At 44.0% G+C, this 25,111-nt stretch overlaps 1 protein-coding gene across 2 annotated transcripts in view; it reads right to left on the reverse strand.

Annotated features, from left to right (window-relative positions):
• Positions 1-25,111, reverse strand: part of TMEM237 (transmembrane protein 237) — a 205,692-nt gene that overhangs the window by 78,328 nt on the left and 102,253 nt on the right. For both annotated transcript variants that reach the window (XM_086955257.1, XM_086955256.1), the window contains 2 exons: positions 2,977-3,090; positions 2,598-2,718 (listed from right to left, as the gene is read on the reverse strand). The gene's annotated coding sequence lies outside the window, so the exon portion shown is untranslated. The remainder of the gene's footprint in view (positions 1-2,597; positions 2,719-2,976; positions 3,091-25,111) is intronic.

A 25,111-nucleotide genomic window follows, 5' to 3' on the forward strand; every position in this document is an offset into this window, starting at 1 on the left:
AACAAACCTAAGGCCTACTATTAGGCACCAGGGATGAGGCGCAGATGGTAGCCTGCGGGTGGAGGAGGGCCTCAACTTTCCTCAGCAGCGGCAGCTGTGGCAGGGTCAGGACACACAGGCTGTGCTGTACGGAGGGGGAGCGACCTACCTAACAGACCACCTATAGGCTACCCATTTCCTGGCTCCACCATTGCTCTGATATTCTTTCTCCCCATTTGTCCATGACATGCATGTGTCATGCCTCTTCTTGTGTTTAGCCTTCCCCGAGAGCATAAACCAATTACTACTATCCATCCTCAGCTGCCACTTTAGCATTTATTATCGGAACTACTTTTTTCTTTAATTTGGAGCACTTGAGATGAGTGCTCCTGGTTAACCACGCTCTGAGCTCCACTGTGAACAAGGCTGTAAATATTGTTCTTATCTTGTCACTTTTGCAGTGCATTCAAACACAGATCAAAGGCCAGACCCTGTCTCATCTGCTCATAAAGAATTGCTACGCTCTGTGTTCCGCCCCATCTCTCTCGTCCCTTTCACCGTTACCTGCACCCCCGCCGCCATACAGTGTGTTTGTGCCTCACAATGCACTTGACAATGAAAGACCAAGATAAAATGTCAGAGGCGGTCACATCTACTGACTGCTGTCATATACCCTGACCCTAAACAAAGCGCAGCGCGAGACCTCTTATAAAAAAATAGAAAAAAAAGGAAAACAAGGTAACCTAACTTATGCTGCTCTCCCAAGCACAGCAGGCAGTGTGACCTTGTCTGTGAAGTGCCTGCATGAACTAACTAAATAAAACTGTTACTCACCCCCAGGTGCACTCAATTAGTCCAAAACGTGCTGTAAATTTTAAACCAAGCATGTGACCGTACAAATCGAAAAGAAACGGAAGAAACGCTTACATCCACTGGCATTAGCAGATTCAGATCGTAAAACCGGAGCACAGTGAGCTCATTGTTTGGTGGGTTGGGAATATTTTGCACTTGTTCTCGGAGGATGAATTCAACATGGGGAACTTTATTTCTGTTTTAACACAGGCAATCGAAGGGAAGGTTGAGTATGTAATGTGTTCTCATTTTGGATATTCTGTGTTAAAACAATAAAGTTTCGGCAACAAAAAGTAGAACACTGCTGCTGAGAAATTAGAGGCACCAGTGGAGAGGGACTTTTTTTTTCAAGGGCATGTACTTGATAGTTGGTTTGTTTAGACCATTGAATGTTTTTCTTTATCTTCCTTTTCTTTGTTTTTGGGCAATTGACTGTGGTTACTGATGGGCCTCTTTTATATTATAGACCCGTGACGAAGGGCTTTTTAAGCCCGAAATGCATTGGGTACACATACCCAGGAATAACGTGTATTCTGGCGGGCTGCAAATAAAGACCTGGATGGGCATTTTTTCAGCAGTGAAAGTATGGAATCACGCAGCCTCTGCGCAAAACGTGGTAACAATGTTGACTATTGGAATAAAATGGAATACACAGGATGAACTGGAGTAAATTGTTTGAATTCATTGCAAATCCTGCGAGTTTGGCTGTCGTGGCTTGTGTCTGGTACGAGAAGTTGCACTAGGCAGTTTAAGGTATTCTACACCCGTGCTAAAGGGACGGAGCGTGGAAACAAGCCAGCATTTTAACAATGATGTCAAAATTACTGACGAATGCAAATTACAGAATGGTGTGCATTTTATCCATTTTTATGATAGCATATGTTAAGTGTTGCCATGCCCATCAGGCTTATGCCCACATTCCACACACAAAAAAATCAATGACTGTGATAGCTCGGTTTACCCCAGCAAACAGAATGCCTGAGCCTAGGGGCCAATCTGAAAACCGACTGGGAGAAGGGAATGGACATTTGGAGGACAAACAAAATCCTGCATATTTGGAACAAAGGGAGATTGATGGTTAAGACTTGCTGTGCCTATGATCACTTTCTTTATCTTGTATTATGCTAATATGATGAGGAACCTGAGTCAATCTTAAAAAATCCATTCCCTTTCCACATTTTGCATAAATGAATATAACATAGAGCTCCCTCACTGGGTACAAAGAACGGCCTTTAAAAAAAAAATATATGTACATTGTATTGTGATTTAGCAGGAAACAAAAAAAAATCAAAGAAAGAACAACTGAAACATGTCACATATACATGTGTCTGTACTCTCACCCCACCCATAAGATTATTACCTATATTATCATGCCATATATAGCTGACTCCTACAAGCACCCACAGCTAAAATAGTTGGCGATAGCTCTACTATGTCTCCCCAATGGAATCATCAAATTACATATTTTGATTAAAGCTAGTTTATTGTTCCAGGGATTTATTAATTTTGCAAGCATCTCAGCTCATTCAGCAAGTACCTTGGTCAACGGTGTTTCCCTCCTTGTACTCTTCTAATGATGTTCATCTGCTACTGCCCATTCAAGCAAATACTTTTGCCAATCCTCATGGCTGGGAGCTCTGCATGAAACTCAATGGGTGTGATTCTGCGCTTGGCCAGCTCTGTGCCTAGCCCTGTCACATGTCCTCATCTTCCCAAGAACGGTGTTTGATTTGAACACATACCAAAAGTCTCACAGTGATACTCACTTTGTCCTCTTCCGAGGCTTACGAATCGCCCCTTCCTCGGTTGGCACTTGATCGTCATCATTGCCATTTATGAATGGAGAGGTACCAAGAGTATTTGGCTGCACAAAAGACGTTTCAGACTCTGCAGAGACAAACAAAAACCAATGGAAAATTAACTTCTTTAAAAAAAATAGGAGAAACAACACCCATGTCTGAAAACCAAAGGCAAAACAAATGTATTATGGGAATGAAAATAAAGTTTCCTTGATGGCTCTTATCGTATATACTGCAAATTATGATTTTTATTAACTCGACCGAAGATCTGCATCACCTTTTCACGCTATTTGTTTAATGTTTTTTATAAAACCATACAACTGTTCTATATCATTTTCCTACATACCAGCTGGTAATTTCTTTTTCTTCCTTTTCTTTTGGAGGGGAGCATCTCCTGTTTCAGGAGTCAAAGGCTCTCTGCTCTCAGAAGGCCGGCGGACAGCTGACTGCACAATATCTTCTAAAATTAGAAATACATTATTTAGTTCACAGAAACATACTGGTTCAGAAATGTGTCCCACTCTTATTTACCCTTGGAAGAGTTTTTTGGACATGCTACTTTTAGTTCAGTAACCTCCAAGTGCAGTTTTAAATCAGGTTAAGCAAGATAACACTAACCAAAAGGGAATAAAGTATACAAGCTAGAATAGTGGAAGAGTGCGTAATATTTACAGATTATGTTTGTGGCGCAAATAAAAGTGTGGGAAGTCTGATCTATGTCTGATTCTGACCCGCCCTGATGACTTTCCAGAGACAACGTTTTGACATTTCACTGTCAAAGTCTGGCTGCCCTTGATAGTCAAAGTCCAGCTGTCCTTCTAAATGCATTGCCCTAATAGGGCCTCTCCCAGTGACTGCACCAAAGACCCTCTCAATAACCCTATATTTACAACAATTAGATAAGACCCCAAAGCATGGTCAACATGATGTAGCCAGTGGGTGAATACGATTGAATCACACTTAGGCCAAGTCCTTCAGGCAAGTCACTTCATGTCTCTCTCCATCAAAGCCACTACGCGCGAATGAGAAAGTACATGTTACTGAGTGGGATATTTGGTGATCTGTGAACGTACATCCGGCTACCAAAACAGCCCAGTTACTATTTGTGAATATGTCAATCAGTAGTTTGTCTTCTTTTGGATATAAATGAAACTGCAAGATTGCTCACCAAGGAGGAGCTTCGCGCGGTTGCAAGATGGACGAGTGAGCAAAGGGCTCCTGAGACCCTCTTCGCCTCCCGCATCTATCCTGCCACAAATCCTGATTTGAACGACGGGTACTTATTGCTTATGCCCTGCTGATCCTGAGAACTTTTTTCCGAAATCAAATCGGACGCCGAGAATCAGACTTGCTGCATCCTGAAGTTTGCGGCCTACATCGTAGACCATCCCCGGGCTTGAGTCCCCGAGGTACCCAGGTGGCAACTCAACAACAACGGCCAGTGTACACGCCCACAGCCCCTGTGGTACTTTCGGTTTCGCTTTGGGTCATTGTTGACGGCGCTCTACGGCCGCCCCATTCGACTTCTCGTTCCTGCGACAGACCCTACGCTTGCTTTGGATCTTAGCCCTTTTGCCCTTGAGGACCATCGAGAGCGGGATCATTTTGACCAGATCCCACCGGCTCCGTGGGAGTTCATCGCCCACTATGGCGGGCAAAGCAGATGCCGAGAAGCGGAACACCAAGGGCACGCATCGTGGTGGCGTTATTCAAACCCAGACCATAGAGCGCTACACTCGCCCAAAAGGGTCCCCAGGTGGAGCGAGCAAGGCTCTCGAGGGGACCGGAGATGGTACTCCTTCAACGGAGGAGCCGACATTGAAGGACATCATGGGCGCCATCACCAGGGTTCGGACGGCTATGGGCCAACAATATGAAACTCTCGCTGCGAAGATCGACACGGTGGCGATCGAGGTTAACCTCATTAGGGCGGACCTGGGTAAGACAAATGAACTGGTCAAGTCCCTAGACTTAAAACTACAAGCTTGACCACTGTTGTCTCGGACCTCCAGGCTGAGGTTCGCACTCTCCGTACCTCCAACGACCAGTTTGCCCGCCGGCTGGAGGATTTCGAGAGCCGGGCCAGGCGCAATAACGTCCGCATCGTAGGGGTTCCGGAGGACTCTGCGGATGTATCCACGGACCTTCTGGTGGAGGATCTGGTCCTGAAACATCTTGTGCCTAAAGGCCTCAGCAACTTTTTTACCGTGGAGCGAGCACATAAAGTTCCCGGTGGGAAGCCCAAGCTGGGGGCCGCACCAAGGCCTATCATCGCCAGGATTTTTAATTTTCGGGACCGGGACGCTATCCTGCAAGCCTCACGTACCACGGGTCCCATTAAATTTGACAATGCCTCAGTCAGTTTCTATCCAGACTTCACCCAGGCGGTGCAGAAACAACGCATGGGTTTCACCGGGGTAAAGAGACGGCTTAGAGATATGGGACTGAAGTATTCCATGCTTTTTCCAGCCCGACTGAGGATCGAGTATGAGGAGCGGGCGTTTTTCTTTGATCGCCCCGAAGTGGTCAGTGACTGGTTGGACACATTGCCATCAAACCGCACCAGCAGCGAGAGCTCGAGAGGTGCCGAGGGGGGCCTGACTGAACAGGAGTAGTGAGTCTGCATCGGCGAGCCGGTTACTATGGACTTATAGCAGTGGCTTTATAATAGACTTGCTTTATAATGTGGATACCCGGGGGTGGGGGGAATCGGGCCTCTTCTTCCTCCTCTGGGGACTTTCGCTCTTCTTGTAGGTTAGTTTAATGGGGCAACAGGCACACTGCAAGTTGGGGTGGCTTTTTGGTCTAACGCAGGGGTGCAGGGTGGGGGGGGGGTGTTTTCAGGGTTCCTTGGGGGTGGCGGGGGGGGGTGTCTTTTCCTTTTTGTTTTGTTCGAGGCTCCGCTATGTTCTGTCTTTTATCCTGTGTGCTTGTTCCCGGGCGGGGGGGGGGGGGGGGGGGGGGGGGGGCTGGGTGCCCAGTGCGGGGATGGGGGGGGGGGGAGTTTAGGGTGCTGAGTTGGAACGTTAACGGTCTTGGTGATAGGATAAAGCTGGGAATTGTATTGCAATACTTGAAATGCTGTGCCCCAGATGTGATTTTACTCCAGGAGACGCACTTGGTTGGAAATACATGCCACGCACTGAACAGACGGGGCTACCGTCTGGTGGCCCACTCAGGGTTTACCTCCGGGTCGAGAGGGGTGGGGGTCCTGGTAAGAACTTCCCTCCCCCTGGAGATAGATGAAGTAGTGTTGGACGACAGGGGCCGCTATGCGGCTATTACGGGTCGGTGGGAAGGGAAAACGATTTCCATTTTGTCTGTTTATGTCCCCCCTGGCCTGCAGGCCACCACATTTGCTGATTTGGGTGATGTGATCCTGGGGTTTCCTGACGGCATACTGGTAGTGGGTGGCGATTTTAATTCTGTAGTTAGTGGGGATGCAGACCGTAGCCCCCCAAGAGCCCTGCCTGCTGCACAGCTTTGGCTCGGGAAGCTCCTGGACACGCTTGGTCTAGTCGATTGTTGGAGGCAACTGCACCCTGGACAGCTCCAATTTACTTTCTATTCGGGAGCCCATGGGAGTCTATCGAGATTGGATTATATTCTTGTACCAGCAGCACAGATGGTCTCTGTACGGGAAATTAGGCATTTGGCCAGGGGAATCTCTGACCACTCTCCGCTTTGGCTTACAGTTGACATACAGTTGGGTGCCGAGGGCCGGATCGCTTCGATCAACCCCTGGCACCTTCGTAATCCTAAGATCAGGTCGGAGGTGGTGAAGTGTATGGACTACTACTTCGCTGAGAATGAGGGATCGGTATCCTCCCCTGTAACATTGTGGGAGGCCTATAAACCCGTGATTCGTGGTCAAGTCTTGTCCCTCATTGCCAGCGAAAGGAGGCGTAAGAATGCTGCGGTGGTGGATCTGGAAAATGAAATCACTGATTTGGAAAGGCAGATGGAGTCCGGGGTCACTCCGGAGATGGTGCATTCTCTGGCCCTGAAACAATCTGACTACAAGGCTCTGGTCACTGATGCGGCCAAGGCGATGCACCGTGAGCAACAGGGGCGTTTGTACGATGTGGGTGATAAGGCGGGAAAGTTGATTGCATGGTTGGACAAAAAGGATAGATTGAACCGGGTGGTGCCTGTTGTTGAACGGATGGATGGTATGCGTGTCGTGGACCCGATTGATATAGTCCGAGTTTTTGCACTTCCAGGCGGTGTATGCGCCGGTCTCTGATAGGCCGGAAGAGGACTCGCATTTATTGCTTCGGGATATCGCCCTGACTAGCCTGTCAGATTCGGACAAGGAACTTATGGAGGCGGATTTTTCCACCGATGAAGTAGCGCTCGCTATCCGTTCACTTCATTCCGGTAAGGCCTCGGGCCCGAATGGGATACCGGTGGAATTATACAAGCTATGCCCCGACAAAATGGCGCCGTATCTTCATCATATGTTCCTGTCATCGCGAGATCTCGGATCTCTTCCTCGAGATCAGAGATTGGCATCTATTGTGGTCATCCATAAAGATGGCAAGCCCCGTGATCATTGCTCATCGTATCGGCCGATTTCGCTCTTGAATGTTGAGCCCAAAATTCTCGCCAAACTTTTGGCAAATCGGCTGATTGCGGTGATTGCTGACTTGATCCATCCGGACCAATCTGGATTTATACCCCACCGTAATACCGCGCTCAATCTACGTCGCCTCCATGGCGTCCTAGCAAGGGCGGGGTCTCTTGGTGAGCCGGCCATCTTGGTTTCCCTTGATGCCTCGATGGCCTTCGACACGGTGGAGTGGCCATATTTGTGGGCTGCCCTTGCTAAGTTTGGTTTCGGCCCTAAATTCATTGGGTGGATTAAGCTTTTGTATGAGCAGCCGCTGGCACAGGTGGTGGTTAATGGTAGGGCTTCGGAGCCCTTCACCCTCGGACGCGGGACGAGACAAGGGTGCCCCTTGTCACTGCTCCTCTTTGCGCTTGCCCTTGAGCCCCTGGCTGCATGGCTACGTTAGGAACCGTCGCTTAAGGGCATCCGATGGTCGCCTGACTTCGAGGACCGGATATCGCTCTATGCCGATGATATATTGTTGTATCTTACCTCTCCTCGTAAGTCGTTGGGTGTCCTGTTTGATGTGTTACGCTCCTTTAGGAGGAATTCCGGTTTGGTCATTAATTGGGCCAAGTCCTGTATTTATCCACTCACGGACGATGTGCCTCTTCTTCCCCGCATTTGTCCGATACCGGTTTCTAGAGTTGGCTTTAAATACTTGGGGATCTACATTTCACTGGACCCCAAGGCCCGCTACGAGCGGAATTTGTTGCCTCCGCTCTCCCGACTTCGGTCGGATGTTGCGGCGTGGTGTGGCTTGTCACTCTCCCCTTTGGGAAGGGCGGCCCTGTTCAAAATGATGTCTCTCCCCCGCTTCCTATACGCCATTCAAAACACACTTGATTTGGTACCTGCTAGCTATTTTCGAGAGATCGAGGGCTTGCAGAGGAAGTTGATGTGGGGTGGGCGACCGCGTATCGCATTGGCGAAATTGACTTTGCCATGGTATGATGGAGGTATCGCGTTGCCCGACATCAAGCGCTATTACTGGGCCTCCCAGTTGAGTGCGGTGAACCACGCTATGTACGGCCCTGTCCCGAACCCCGCATTTGAGATGGACAGATGGCAACTGCCCGGGGGGGATTACAATCGAGCGCTCTATTCTAGAGCCGACCGGAAGCATCTCACAGGCCCTACTGCAGTTACGGTGCGAGTCTGGGGAAGTGCGACCGCCGCCACGGGATGGACAGATAAACTGACGAAGTCGACCCCACTGTATGCCGCGGAAGCGCTAGGTGGCCTGTGGACGTCGAAGGGTTTTGACAGATGGGATCTCATCGGTATCAGCAGGGTGGGCGACCTTTGGGCCAAAGGCAAAGTTAAGACCTTCGAGGTACTCCAGCGGGAATATAAACTGAGCGACAGGGAATATTACCAGTACCTTAAAGTCAGCCATGCGCTTAACTCAGTTTTCCCGGCTGGTACTACAATATCGGAGTCCTTTCCTCTTGAGGATAGAGTGCTTGACGGATACGTCTCCGACAGCACTATATCTCTTATCTATAAGAAACTGATCAACGATCGCTCGGATCTCCTTCTACAATTGCGGAATGCTTGGACCAGTGACGGGCTAGAACTGGACGATGAAGACTGGCAGGCGGCGATATCTTCCCCCAAAGAGGTCGCGATTCCGGCACGTCTTAGGCTGGTGCAACTTAAAATATTGCATCGGGTGTATGTCACAGGCCCACGACTGGTGCATATGGGTTTCTCTGTGGATGGGTTGTGTAGGCGTGGATGTGGTATGTTGGCTACATTTTTGCATATCCTCTGGGAATGTCCGGAGGTGGCGACGTTTTGGCGCCGTGTGCATGCGGTTATGGGTGAGGTGACGGGTGTTGTGTTATTGCCTGAGGCCAGACGCTGTCTGTTGAATGTTTGGGAGCCGAATGACTGTACTGTTGCTCAAACTCAATGGGTCACATTGGGTAATATGGTTGCTAAACGAGATATAGCCCAGTTGTGGGGTTCTCAGAGGCCGCCATCACTCCTAGCATGGAAAGAAAACATGGACTGGTTCATGTTCAGGGAAAAAACTGTATATGTCTCCCGTGGCAGACCTAAGAAATGGGGTAGGGTCTGGGGTCAATGGAATGCGTACTGTGGAGAGATTTGCACCCCCCCCATTTACCGACATTGCAGATCCGCTTCTTCTCCCTTGACTGTGCGTTCCCAATACTTAGCATTCGTCGACTACACTGTATTGTTTTGCCCCTGGGTCCCCCCCCTACCCACCCCAGTATTTCTCCTCTTTTATACTGTAGCATGTCTTCCATCCGTCTCCCGCTGCCATAAGGGACAGCCAATCTATCACACAGTAATGCCTCGATCTTCTTTGTGTTTTGTTTGTTGTTTTATTTATATAAAATATAAAATGCGAAACCTTTCACTAATCCTATTTATACCACATGTTTTTACAAAGATCACGAGATGTCGCTGCCGGACCCCCGGGTTGTCGGCTGAAGAGCTGTGTACTTTGATGTTGATATTGTTGTGTGCGACTGACCAGCCCCGTGGTTGTAGGTCTGTAACTGTCTCTTTCTTTACATAATAAAGATTTTCACCAAAAAAAAAAAAAAAAAGATTGCTCACCAATAGCGAAATGTTTCACTTTAGTCTTAGTAAAGAAAGGAGTAAATTTGGAACCAGAGGTATACCGAACCTAAATGGGCAGAGATTTTGACCTTTTTGGGGATTAAAAAATATTTCCATAAATATGTTTGGAAAACTATTCGACTCAAATGTTTCAAGATGTACTCCTGGACAAATTTTGTGAATTCCACATACATATGAATATTTACTTATATGATAATCTATCGAGCAAGAGTAAATGCTCTTGCTAATGTTTCAGGTACGACGGTGAAATATTTTCCCCTTGGAGAAACCGGCACACATTTCGGGGGTCTTGCGATCTTCACACCTACTTATGTCCTTGTCAGAAGTAAATTCTAGTGAAAGAAGTGTTATCGGAGAGTTTGTGAATATTTAAATACATGCAAGTTTGTGGGATTGCAGAGGCTCAAAAGACAATTCAGCAATAGAATGGCAATAAGCCGTTAGTGTGACTACATTTATTCATAAGAAAATCTCCATGGAGAAAATTGTTTATTGAGTACAGTATAATGGAAACTGACGGCGATTGTCTCTTGCTCACCTACTATCGCATTGAAATTGTTTGTCATTATCGAAGAAACGTGTGGTTTGGCACTCCATACACCTTATGTTTTGCTGCACACTTCTCAATGGGTGTTATACAATGCATACAGGCAGTAAACTCAATTACCTTGGCATGTTAAACGCAGCGCAGCAACACATTTTCTGGCTCAAAAAACACCATTCTCTCCCCGATTGATAGCACCTTCACTGGGCTTCCAGAAATAATTTACAAACACTGCTCAGATAAGAACTTATTTTTCATCACCACATGTATGCAAATATCCAAAGCCAACTTGAAAACAGAGGCACCAGGAACAAGCACTGGCGTTGCCAATAGGTCTCGCAGTAGGAAAGTTGGAGCTATTACAATTGCAAATAACAATGCCTTTTATGTTTGTTTTCATTTTACAAACATAAAGGGCTTTGTCATTTACAAAACCAATAGCTCCAACTTTCCTACTGCGAGACCTATTGGCAACGCCAGTGCTTGTTTGTGTATGGCTACGGCGTTTGATCAACTTGAGAGGACTTTCGGTTAATAAAGTGAAAATCAAATCGTGTTCACTCTTCTATGGGGGAGGGGGTGTGTTATACTTTTCTTCACACTGAAGGGGCAGTGTGATCCGTAATAGTACACTACATGTGACGCCTACAAACACATGGGATGGCTTGTGCAGTTAACGTGCACGCTTCCTCGTCCTGGGGCATCTTTGAGTTAATATTGGGTGGTGTGAACGTGGGCAAACTGATATGACCATGGAAAATTGAGTTAATATTTGTGTAGAGGGGGGTGGGTGATGTATTAAAAAAGCCCACATCAAAAGATGTTGCACCTGGATAGTTTGCATATCAATATACAGCCCTCTTCTGTCGTACGGGTTTAACTGGAGTAGTTGACCAAGTGCTTTCCCCTCGCTATCAGGAGAGGTTTCTCTTTGCTGACTTCGGCATAAACGTGCCGTCCAAAATTATCCTACAAGCAATATTGTAAACCCTAAGGCGCTGTCATGAGAGGTTTGTTTTGCATTGTTTTTGCGATAGTGCTTTGAGGCGGCTGTACGGGTTGCATTGGTACTGTGCTGTCGGTATTGTGATATAAAGAAATTACTTAGCAGGTAAAACTCGTCATGCGTGATTTTGGGCACGTAGGATGCTACTCTCGAGTCTACACCCGCCCCACTGCGAAGAAATGGACACGTGGCGTGCACCAAAACATTTAAACTATTTGACCTTCGGAATAACTTTTTTTGTGAAGCATAGCAACGCCGAGATAATGTTGGGAATGCAGATTGCTGTCTTTAAAAAAAAATCTGTTTTTACCTGCAGGGGTACGCTTTGTAGTGCAGACAGAGACACCACCTGGAGCCCCCATTAGGACATGTATAAGGACTCTGCATAGACAGAGAGCGGCCTTTGTTTCCAGGTGACTGGAGGCGACAGCTGCACTTTTACCTGCCCTCAATCTACGGCCTATGGAACAGACCCAGGCAAAAATGGAAGCACAGGTCAGCTGCTGACGTCACGCAATCAGGACATAGGCATAGCTGTCATGTGCAGTCTGGTAGCAAAGACAGACGAAGGACTCCTGCACTAAGCCTAACTTGCCACTCATCCGTGGTCCTTCGTATTTGTTAGTTCTTTCTTTAGCATCTTTGACTTGTCTAGCAGTGAGAACTTAGGTTTTACACCACTGTTCATACAGCCAATACTTAGTTTCCGACATCGTGTGTACAACATAGGTCACTCATCTATCGCTGTCTGAAGCAAAACCAAACAAGACGGAGGGAAGGCAGGGGAGGGGAGAGGAGAAATGCGACACGGCGGGCAGGGGAGGGGGCCGAGTGGGGAGAGCGGCGAAAAAAATGTGAACAAATGCGTGCGCCGGGAAACTGAGCCATAAATAATTAGGGGAGGAGAAGCCGAGAAGCCGCAGAGCGCACGCTGGGCGAAGCCCTTTGATGTGCTGTGCAGCTTTGTGCTTACTGTGTAATTTGAGGTCTCACGTTTTGTTTATACGATTTTGCGTGTTTTAATTGAGGTACATCACTCTGTTAGCCATCTAGCATAGTTAAAAAAAAACGAAGTAAATGCAATTAAACGTATGTTGAAAATTCCTCAGTTTCATAAACAAATTACACAACATTTTAATTTCAAAACCTTTTCATTATGTGAAACTGCCTGGACTAAAACAAGAACAGTTTACAAAGTTAGACATTACCAACAGTGTTGTACTTACGTTCATGGAATTTGGTGGAGGTTATCTGCTCCCAGCCCAGCGTGGAATGTGAAACATGTGAGGCCACTAAGAGAGAGCGGGCGGGAAACTGAAAGTACGGCCGTCCGGCCGGCCATGATGAATTAGGGGAGGAGAAGCGTGTTAGGGGAGGAGAAGCCGCAGAGCGCACACTGGGCGAAGCCCTTTGATGTGCTGTGCGGCCGTAGGGGAGGAGAAGGGAATGCGCGTGCTTGTTTGGTCACGTGATTCACGTGAACTCAATGAAAACCGCAGCGCAAGAAGCCCTTGGTTTCACGAGGATTTTCGAGACATGAATTCTCGCTCCGCTCAATGCGCTTGCGCGCATTGATAGGTTGCGAGACCTAAAAACGACCAAGCTAACACTGATGGAACACTTGAGTCATTAGTCAAAGAACATGTTGCAGAAGCAACTAGGCCAACATAACTGCCGGTAGCGTCCTCGCAGCGGTACTGGAGCTGCGGCGTCTATTTTGAACTCGACCTTGCACATACGAACGTGCCTTACAACATTAAAGCATCGATATTGATTTTAAGCTTCTGGATATAAGCGGTGTTAATCTTTTATTCGCTCGAACCTGGCAGCCGGGACGGAAGTACAACCGGCGGAGAGCAAAAAACTTATTGCAACAGGCATTGGAATATCGCTGCCCACTTGGAGCCCTGACGAAGTCGAGGGTATACCACCCTGACGAAACACGTGTTGGCTGGGCGTTGCAAATTAAAATTGAAGATCCAGCAATCAAGACTAAATCAACATTCTTTGTCTCTGAATTGTTTTGTGTATGACTCAACTGTCGATATTGTACAGTATAATAATTGACGTGTGCACAGATCCCATGTTTTGTTATCACTTACTATTTGGCCTAATCTACTTCTGATGTTGGGTTTGCAGCAATGTAGCTCAAATTGGAGGGCTCAGAGCTAAGGGGCTCATATACAAATAATGTTTGCTGTCGTAAATTGCACAATTCACAGAATCAGGCCATTTTCTGCAAAAATGCTTTTACATATGTACCAATCACAAATTGCGATAACACGTTAGCAAATCGTGTTTGAGATTTGGGATTTGGAAGGGGTGTGGTATGGGTGTCCATTTCAAATACAGAATCACAGTAGTATGTATAAATGTTTTGCAACTGCATACCAGTCGCAAAACATTAATTTTTATACAAACATTGCAAAGGAGATGGTAACTACTCACAAATGGGAAGGGGTCCCCAAGAGACTCCTTTCCCTTTGTGAATGTTGAAACAAATATTTTTTAAGAGCAGGGTGTGTTTCCATAGACCACTGCCTACTTTTAAAAGATGAAACGTATACGTTTTCCTTTCTTTTTTTAAATGCATCCCATTTTTGTTTAAGAAAAATGGGGTGCATTTAAAGAAAAAATAAAAGATTGCTTTATTAAGAGCAATCACAGACATGGTGGTCTGCTGACCTCAGCAGGCCACCATCCCTTTGATGCCTGCGAACCGCATCTGTTACCACGCATACTAAAACAACACATGGCTTAACAACGCAATCAATACCACAACTGTGTTGTTACCACGAGTTCCATTACAATGCAAGTCATTACAATGACTTGCTTTAGGGAACCGCTGGACTTTGGAATAGTTGAAATTACTATTACAACTCTAGTCGGTGTATCTGTAGGGAAGGTGGTGGACTTAAAACCCAACACTGCATTCCCTAAAGCAAGTCGTTGTAATGACTTGCGTTAAAATGGAACTCATGGTAGCGTTGCAGTTGTTGTACTGTGTTGTAAAGGCACTACGTTGTAATGCCTGCATTGTAATAGATGTTTCCCAATGGCATCGGTTCCCGATAAGTCACAAATTGCAACCAACCTCATTAATATTCATACCGTAGGTCTATTTGAGAATCCACTAGGAATCGCTATTTTGAAAATCAATATTTTGGTCCTTAGAAAATTCGATTTTGTAAGATTCACAATTAGGAAATCACATACATTAACCCCTTCCAGGCTCATGACGAGCTGGGCTCGTCATGGTGTAGCCTCCTCGCACACTGATGACGAGCCCAGCTCGTCATGAAGCATGGGATTTAGTAAATCCCAGCATAGAAGGAGAATTCTCTGAGCGCGGATGTGGTTAAGGAAAATGTTACACCCCAAGCATCTGTTTGAAGCATGTAGTGCTGTAGATTCACATGTTCTGCAAACTCCTGCTAGCTGTTGTGGGGCTTGGATGTTAGCAAATTGTTTTTCTTCTAAGAATTCTTTTGTGCCCAGAAATGTGTTGAGACTCCTCCTTTAGATCACAAAACGCATGGACATCGGCCCCAGCGGATGAGAAAGTATAGGGAGTGTCACGTGAGCATAGCTTGGTGCACCTTGCGTGCTGTGTGAACTGGGTGATAAAAGAAGAGCTCTGCGATCAACACAAGCTACAGTGAAGAGTGTGAGCACATTCTAATCGACAGCACCAATGCTACAGATGCTTATGTGGTAAGTAACAATTTCCATATAAAGCATGTGTAGCAGTAAATACACATCCTCTGCATCAACTGTAAAACAGTGCCCTCCATAAGCAGTGGCTGGGGAGTACAGGATGCATATATCTGGAAATAAGTCCTTTAAACTATCTGACAAACTATAGTCTGCTAGCAGGCTGAGTTGTGTATGCAGCAGGGATTGGTTACAGTGTGTGGTTTTGACCAGGTGACTGCATAGGTGATAGCAGGATGTTTCCTAAGAAAGCCATGATTGCCCATGTAACTGGTGGAATGAACTCTCTGAAGAACAGGTAGGACTCCTTGGGCTTTGAGGTAGCAGGTTTCGATGCTATACCTCCCTTGGAGATGGGGGTGACCCTTGTTAGGTTTTGCACTGGATTGAAAGAGCTAGTCAGACTTTCAAAAAGGCTTGATCCTGTTAATGTAATACATAAAAGCCATTTTAACATCCAAAGTGTTTAGAGTTCTTTCTGTTACTGAATCTGTCGTTGGAAAGAAGACTAGAAGCTCTACAGTCTGACTGTAGTGTGAAGTGACACTGCTTGAGAGAGAAATTTATGATTGCTCCTGAGAACATCCCTATCTTAGTGAACCTGAATGAATGATTCTTGAAAGGATGTAATTGTTCAGGGGCCTGGGGTCCAGCATATGTCTTAGGGAGTTGTCTTTTTTAGGAATGAGCAAATAGAGAGAGTTGATGCCTTTTCCCTGATAGTGGAGACACTGTCTATTGAATAAAGTTTTTGGTCTCAGTGCACTCACTTATTCAAGAATATGTCCTAACTATAGAAGGTTTTCGTGTTAGCGTTACGCGTTGTCACACGATGCCTGTTCGTGTCTTTTTAATATGGCGAATTGTGTGAAAGTTAGCTTAACTTCCACTAACTGTGCGCTAAGTTTAACTTGAAACTTGAGTTGTTTCTTCTCTTATATTTTATCTCCTTTTGAAAAAAGTTCATCACTCAGTTTTTTAGCAATCAATTTTGACTTTTTATTGACTTGTTTTTCTTTTTTCTTAATCGTGCATTATCAAGAGTTTTTTTATGCACCATTTCATTATAGAATCAGTATATTTCCATTATAACTCTGCCCAATGCATTTCGGGTCAGGTCATGTGACCCTTCGTCAGGGGCCTGTGGACAAACGAATACAGGACCTTAGCAATCATCATAATATAATTAAGGATCATCATAAATGAATAAACAGAAACAAAAAACCGGTACGTGCATCATTTTGAATACATGAAGTTCGAGTGTGAACATAAACCAAAGTATCTAATTGTGGTGCTGTGAATAGAGTTAAATGTGCATATGGTGAATAAGGATAGTAGGGGAAGAGGTGACGACTATGTGAACAAAGATAATCAGAAAAGCGGGGTTTAGGTAAACATACGAGGAGAAACTAGAAAAGGGCTCCAGAGTTTCCGAAATACGGACAGGAAGAGAAATAGCACTTACGCGAGTTAGAAATAGTAGCTGTCTCAGTTGTATCGGACGGATAGTGAAGGGTTGTCTCAGTTGTGCCGGACGGGTAGATGGGAGTTTACGCGCGGTTAATGAATTTAAAAGGCTAAGGTAGTTCCGATCACGTGATCGTCTTGACTATGGAAGTCGAAGAAAGACTTCTCTAGTATATTTTGTGCTCGTGTTGGGATCTACTGGTGTAAACATAAATATCACGGAAAAAAGTACAAGATAAGGCTAAGTAGGCGACCTCATTAAATAAGTATATGTACTTAAAAAAGAAAAGAAAGACAATCGAACTCGGAGTAAGGGTGACGATACATCGGGAGAAACTGAAGAGGGACTGGATGAAGGAAGCGTAGAGTGAAAATAGATGTAGGACTGTATACAATGTGGGTATTTATGAAAAACCTAAGTGTCAACCAAAAATGAATTATGAGGTGATAGAACACGGAGTGTATTCAATATGCTCAATATATAAAATAAATAATTCAATGAGAGTGAAACCATTAACTCCATTATGCACATGGATATAAACATGGATATAAACAATAAGGTATTATCAACAATACATATGTCAGTACATCATCTGAATACTTAATCCTCAGTTATCTTTCAAGGGTTCAGGGAGTGGAAAAGTCCTTATAGGATGCTATCTATAGGAAACATGAATATTCAATACGGTCATTCATTCCAATTGGCTGAAGACTGTTCAATTTCTTTATCCAAAAAAATTCGGCTCTTAGTCTTTGTTTTGTGGGGTCCATGTCGCTGCGTTGTGGGATTGTCTCCAATACCGTAAATCTCAGTTGAGAGATTTGATGCTTTGCTTCAAGCCAGTGGTTTGCTACAGTTGATTTCAGATTATGAAGTCGAATATTTGATTTGTGCTCTGTTATACGTACTTTTATTTTCCTTTCCGTTTGGCCTACATATATCTTGCCACAAGGGCATTTGATGGCGTAGATAGTATTTGTTGTGTCACAGGTACTGGTATGTTTTAGTTCAATTTCATGACCTTGAGTTGGATGCATGAATTTGTTACCCACTAGTACATTATTACAATGGGTGCAGTTAAAGCACTTGCACATTCCTTTGAATTTGATTTTTTGATTTTTATTGGATGTGGTAGTTAGAATTTCTTTCAGGTTTTTAGATCTTCGGAATGCAAATGTGATGTTGTCATTGTATAGATCTTTCAGGTCTGGTTCCATTTTGATTAGACTCCAGTGGGTATTAATGATTTTCTTGATTTTCATAGCTTCAGTAGAATATTTGAGCACACATACTGTCTTCTGTTCTGCTGTATTTGTCTTAGGTGTAAATAGTTTTTCTCTAGGAATGATGTTGATTCTTTTCATTGATTCATCCAAAATGGTTGTAGGGTATCCTCTTTCTTGGTATTTTTTGATTTGATCTTTCATAGTGATTTCTAGCTGTTGCGGATCTGAAGTGATTCTTTTTAGTCTGATCAGTTGTGATGTAGGTAAATGTTTTTTCAGAGTGATAGGATGAAAACTTTGGAAAAGTAGACTTGAGTTCCTGTCAGTTGGCTTGATGTGAACTTGAGTGGAGAAATGAAAATCTGTCATATTGACTTTTACATCCAGAAAAACGATGGATTCATGATCAATATTGTGAGTGAATTTAATTCTTTCGTATCTGGTATTCATAGAACTGATGTTTTTTTCGAGTGCAGCTTTGTTTCCTTGCCATAATAAAAAAATGTCATCTATGTATCTTCTGAATACAATCAGATTGTCTTTCCAGTCTGGGTTATCTAAAATAAAATCTGTTTCGAATTTAGACATAAAGATACAGGCATATGCAGGAGCTCCCCCAAAGCCCATAGATGTCCCGTTGCTTTGATTATAGAAACACTGTTGCCATTCAAAATAACTGTGGAATAGAGCAAAATGCATTAGTTCTAACAAGAGTATTTTTTGACTTTCTTCCATTTCATCTTTCTTGAGTAGGCTCCATTCCAAGGCTTCCATTCCTTTGTTGTGAGGGATAGAGGTATAGAGTGAGGTCACATCTATTGTACATAGCCAATATTCATTTTCAGGTGAAAGTGTCACTTCATTGAGTATTTTTTAAAAATCAGTCGTGTCCTTTACGTATGTGTTACCTTCTTGCACTATAGGTTGAAGAAACCAGTCGATGTATTGTCCTAAAGGTTCGGAGATTGAGCCACAGGCAGAGACTATTGGTCTGAATGGTGGGTTTTTCTTATCCTTGTGGATTTTAGGTAACATATAGAGTTTAGGTCGTCTTGGGTACTTTGTTTCAAGAAATTGATGGGTCTTCTTACTGATTATTTTCATGTCAAGTGCTTTGTCTATTATCTGTTGTAGTGTTCTTTTGTATTCATCAGTAGGATCTGAGTCAAGTGGCATGTATGTATTGATGTCTTGAACATGTGTGTTGACGCTTTCTAGATAATAGCTGGTGTCCATTACAATTAGAGCACCCCCTTTGTCAGCTCTTTGAAAGGTTATTTCTTCATTTTGACTTAAGTTTTTTAGAATATTCCACTCACGAGGATATAGATTCGTTCTCTTTGGTTTAGCAAATTTGATTTTTTGTAGATCCGTTAGTACTGATCGTTCAAAGGCTTCTATTGTTTTGTGGGTAACAGGTGCGCAAAATGTGCTTTTTGGTTTGAATTCTTTAATTTGACTTTCAGATTCTTGAGGTGGTATGTTCTCATTAGTTTTAAAGAAGTATCGTAGTTTCAGGTTCCTGAAGAATTTGAAGAGAGTTATTTCTGTTTCTGCTAAATTAGATCTGTAGGTTGAGACAAATGAGGTTCCCTTGTTCAAGATCTTTATTTCGGTTTCGTTGAGGTGTTTGTTAGAGATATTAATGACTAAGTCACTTTCGTTTGGCTCCTTGTGACTCGTTTTATTCTTTCCTCTTCTGTTTCTTTTGCCTCTCCTTGTTTTGTAGCTTGTGGTGTTTCGTTGGCTGCTGGGCTTACGTCTAAAAAAGCTGGTTTTTGGACTTGAGTTTGAGATTTTTGTGTTACTGGTGGTTTTGAAGTCCTACATCTATTTTCACTCTACGCTTCCTTCATCCAGTCCCTCTTCAGTTTCTCCCGATGTATCGTCACCCTTACTCCGAGTTCGATTGTCTTTCTTTTCACCAGCTATTATCTAGAAAGCGTCAACACACATGTTCAAGACATCAATACATACATGCCACTTGACTCAGATCCTACTGATGAATACAAAAGAACACTACAACAGATAATAGACAAAGCACTTGACATGAAAATAATCAGTAAGAAGACCCATCAATTTCTTGAAACAAAGTACCCAAGACGACCTAAACTCTATATGTTACCTAAAATCCACAAGGATAAGAAAAACCCACCATTCAGACCAATAGTCTCTGCCTGTGGCTCAATCTCCGAACCTTTAGGACAATACATCGACTGGTTTCTTCAACCTATAGTGCAAGAAGGTAACACATACGTAAAGGACACGACTGATTTTTTAAAAATACTCAATGAAGTGACACTTTCACCTGAAAATGAATATTGGCTATGTACGATAGATGTGACCTCACTCTATACCTCTATCCCTCACAACAAAGGAATGGAAGCCTTGGAATGGAGCCTACTCAAGAAAGATGAAATGGAAGAAAGTCAAAAAATACTCTTGTTAGAACTAATGCATTTTGCTCTATTCCACAGTTATTTTGAATGGCAACAGTGTTTCTATAATCAAAGCAACGGGACATCTATGGGCTTTGGGGGAGCTCCTGCATATGCCTGTATCTTTATGTCTAAATTCGAAACAGATTTTATTTTAGATAACCCAGACTGGAAAGACAATCTGATTGTATTCAGAAGATACATAGATGACATTTTTTTATTATGGCAAGGAAACAAAGCTGCACTCGAAAAAAACATCAGTTCTATGAATACCAGATACGAAAGAATTAAATTCACTCACAATATTGATCATGAATCCATCGTTTTTCTGGATGTAAAAGTCAATATGACAGATTTTCATTTCTCCACTCAAGTTCACATCAAGCCAACTGACAGGAACTCAAGTCTACTTTTCCAAAGTTTTCATCCTATCACTCTGAAAAAACATTTACCTACATCACAACTGATCAGACTAAAAAGAATCACTTCAGATCCGCAACAGCTAGAAATCACTATGAAAGAACAAATCAAAAAATACCAAGAAAGAGGATACCCTATAACCGTTTTAGATGAATCAATTAAAAGAATCAACATGATTCCTAGAGAAAAACTATTTACACCTAAGACAAATACAACACAACAGAAGACAGTATGTGTGCTCAAATATTCTACTGAAGCTATGAAAATCAAGAAAATCATTAATACCCACTGGAGTCTAATCAAAATGGAACCAGACCTGAAAGATCTATACAATGACAACATCACATTTGCATTCCGAAGATCTAAAAACCTGAAAGAAATTCTAACTACCACATCCAATAAAAATCAAAAAATCAAATTCAAAGGCGGGTGCAAGTGCTTTAACTGCACCCATTGTAATAATGTACTAGTGGGTAACAAATTCATGCATCCAACTCAAGGTCATGAAATTGAACTAAAACATACCAGTACCTGTGACACAACAAATACTATCTACGCCATCAAATGCCCTTGTGGCAAGATATATGTAGGCCAAACGGAAAGGAAAATAAAAGTACGTATAACAGAGCACAAATCAAATATTCGACTTCATAATCTGAAATCAACTGTAGCAAACCACTGGCTTGAAGCAAAGCATCAAATCTCTCAACTGAGATTTACGGTATTGGAGACAATCCCACAACGCAGCGACATGGACCCCACAAAACAAAGACTAAGAGCCGAATTTTTTTGGATAAAGAAATTGAACAGTCTTCAGCCAATTGGAATGAATGACCGTATTGAATATTCATGTTTCCTATAGATAGCATCCTATAAGGACTTTTCCACTCCCTGAACCCTTGAAAGCTAACTGAGGATTAAGTATTCAGATGATGTACTGACATATGTATTGTTGATAATACCTTATTGTTTATATCCATGTTTATATCCATGTGCATAATGGAGTTAATGGTTTCACTCTCATTGAATTATTTATGAATTATTTATTTTATATATTGAGCATATTGAATACACTCCGTGTTCTATCACCTCATAATTCATTTTTGGTTGACACTTAGGTTTTTCATAAATACCCACATTGTATACAGTCCTACATCTATTTTCACTCTACGCTTCCTTCATCCAGTCCCTCTTCAGTTTCTCCCGATGTATCGTCACCCTTACTCCGAGTTCGATTGTCTTTCTTTTCTTTTTTAAGTACATATACTTATTTAATGAGGTCGCCTACTTAGCCTTATCTTGTACTTTTTTCCGTGATATTTATGTTTACACCAGTAGATCCCAACACGAGCACAAAATATACTAGAGAAGTCTTTCTTCGACTTCCATAGTCAAGACGATCACGTGATCGGAACTACCTTAGCCTTTTAAATTCATTAACCGCGCGTAAACTCCCATCTACCCGTCCGGCACAACTGAGACAACCCTTCACTATCCGTCCGATACAACTGAGACAGCTACTATTTCTAACTCGCGTAAGTGCTATTTCTCTTCCTGTCCGTATTTCGGAAACTCTGGAGCCCTTTTCTAGTTTCTCCTCGTATGTTTACCTAAACCCCGCTTTTCTGATTATCTTTGTTCACATAGTCGTCACCTCTTCCCCTACTATCCTTATTCACCATATGCACATTTAACTCTATTCACAGCACCACAATTAGATACTTTGGTTTATGTTCACACTCGAACTTCATGTATTCAAAATGATGCACGTACCGGTTTTTTGTTTCTGTTTATTCATTTATGATGATCCTTAATTATATTATGATGATTGCTAAGGTCCTGTATTCGTTTGTCCACAGGCCCCTGACGAAGGGTCACATGACCTGACCCGAAATGCATTGGGCAGAGTTATAATGGAAATATACTGATTCTATAATGAAATGGTGCATAAAAAAACTCTTGATAATGCACGATTAAGAAAAAAGAAAAACAAGTCAATAAAAAGTCAAAATTGATTGCTAAAAAACTGAGTGATGAACTTTTTTCAAAAGGAGATAAAATATAAGAGAAGAAACAACTCAAGTTTCAAGTTAAACTTAGCGCACAGTTAGTGGAAGTTAAGCTAACTTTCACACAATTCGACACTGTCTATTGACCCATTCTAGAGGAGTGCTTCCGCCTCTTCCACAAGAAGGCAGAGTTGTCCCTGTTGAGGACATGTATGTGAGGTGGGATGTTGGGAGGGATTGTGAGATGTTCTAGGCAGAAGCTGAGGTGAAACACCACTAAAACAAACTGCTTTGATGTGATTTCCTTCCAGCGAAAGAGGAAATCTTGCATTATATCCCCAACAGGTAACATGATAGGTCAGGAAGAGGAGCAAGTCGCTGCTTAGAGGTCACAGAAACTTTACTGGTGTCACCTCTGCCCTTCCCTCCATTGTTACCCCTTATGAATCCCTGGAGTAACTGCTGCTGGTGAAAGGAGAGCTGCTGTTTCTGATAAGACGTTGGCTCATCTGGTAATGTGACTTTTTCTCCTCCTCTAAACTGCTGCTTGCGAAAGGAACCTCTCACAGTTGGAGTTTGCAGGACACTCAGGCACCCATAGATTGGGCAATCTCCATGTCCCACTTTATTTTCTCAAATATCTTATCTACCTGGGAGCCAAAGAGTTGCTCGCCATCAAAATGGAAGATGAGGAGATGCTGAGTTCTTTTCCCGCTGCTCCCTTCCCACCCATTTTCACCGCTTGCATTCCCGCCAGCACCGCCCACCACCCCTCCTTCCCCCCGGAACCTACTTAATGGAGGCTGCGCGAAGCGGGCACACCAAAAGCAAGTCAGTCTGTGCCTGTCCATGCCTTGACTGTGCCCAGCGCCAGGAATCCTGGGTCCCCTATAATCCCCACACACCACTGCCAAGCTCCAAAACCTGGACCCTAGAAAAAACTACAATTGCTGCCGCACCTTTCCATGCTCCCTGGAAGGAGCATTCTCCAGCCGGAACTGTCTCTTCTCCTGCAACACGGGAACACCCGCATGCACAACCACCACTACGCCGACCACACCTAATCATGAACAAGTCCACTGCCTCCTGCTCAACGCACAATCACTCTGCAAGCACGATACCAAGATCTGGAACACCTCTCTCGCCCCAACTCTTTCTTCCTCACCAAGACCTGGCACAACCCTGCATCTGCGTCCGCCTGACATTGCTGTAGCAACCCCCGATGGCTACAAGATAGCACACCGAGACCGCATCAACAAGCACGGAGGTGGAATCTCCATCATTCACAAGAAAACTATCCACTGTACCACCACTGGAGACAACACCACCCGTTTATGGAGCACCTCAACTTCTCCACATGGATCGCCAAACTCAAGAGATCCTCCAAACAGACCAGCTGGTAAACCACTTAACCAAGAATGACCAAATGCAACTGCAAGCAACTAGAGAGGAAATGATGCACCAGCAAGAAGCCCACAGACTGTACCACCTTCAAGACATCCCTCAGCCAATACCACCAACTACTAAAAAAGACAAAAAGGGGCATCTTGCAGACCCCATCGAAGCCATTTCCAACCACAGCAAACAATTGTTCACATCAGCAGGGAATTCTCAACCCATAAGCCACCAAAAACATCATTACCTCCCCACAGGAACTCTGCAACACACTGGCGGACTTCTTACATGACGAGATATCCACCACCTACAAAAATGTTGCACCCCAGCCCACCATCATCAAAATACTCAGCCACCCGACTACCACAGACAACAACCTTGACAACTTACTCACCGCTTGGAACGAGCTCCCCACTCAAGGTACCACTGCCATCATAACCTGTGTCCACTCTGGAGCACCCACCCACAGACTGCTGTTCTCACCACATCTTCAACCTTGGAAACAAGAGGATTTTTCATGAACTCACCGCCATTTTCAATGCATCCATCATCAGACCCACCTTCCCCTAACAATGGAAACACACAGAAATCAAAACCCTCCTCAAGAAACCTTCCGCCGACCCCAACAAACTCAAGAACTACATTTTCATCTCTCTGCTCCCTTTTCCTGCCGAAGTCCTCAAAAAGGCTATTAACTGCCAACTCACAGAACACTTGGAGAACAATAATCTTCTGGCCACTTACCAATGTGGATTCCGCACCAACCACAGTACAGAGACTGCCCTGATTGCCGCCACCAACAACATCAGAACCCTTCTTCATAGGGGAGTAACAGCGGCCCTCATACTCCTCAACCTCTCTGCAGCATTCAACACAGTATCCCACTACACCCTCATCAAGAGACTACACCACATTGGAATTCAATGTTACACCCTCAGATGGATTGCCTCCTTCCTCACCAGAAGAATCCACCTTCCACCTCGAAATCTAAGAGCATTATCTGCAGCGTCCCTCAAGGCTCTTTTCCCAG

This window comes from Lissotriton vulgaris, chromosome 2_1, assembly GCF_964263255.1.
Source record: "Lissotriton vulgaris chromosome 2_1, aLisVul1.2, whole genome shotgun sequence".
NCBI classification, from domain to species: Eukaryota; Metazoa; Chordata; class Amphibia; order Caudata; family Salamandridae; genus Lissotriton; species Lissotriton vulgaris.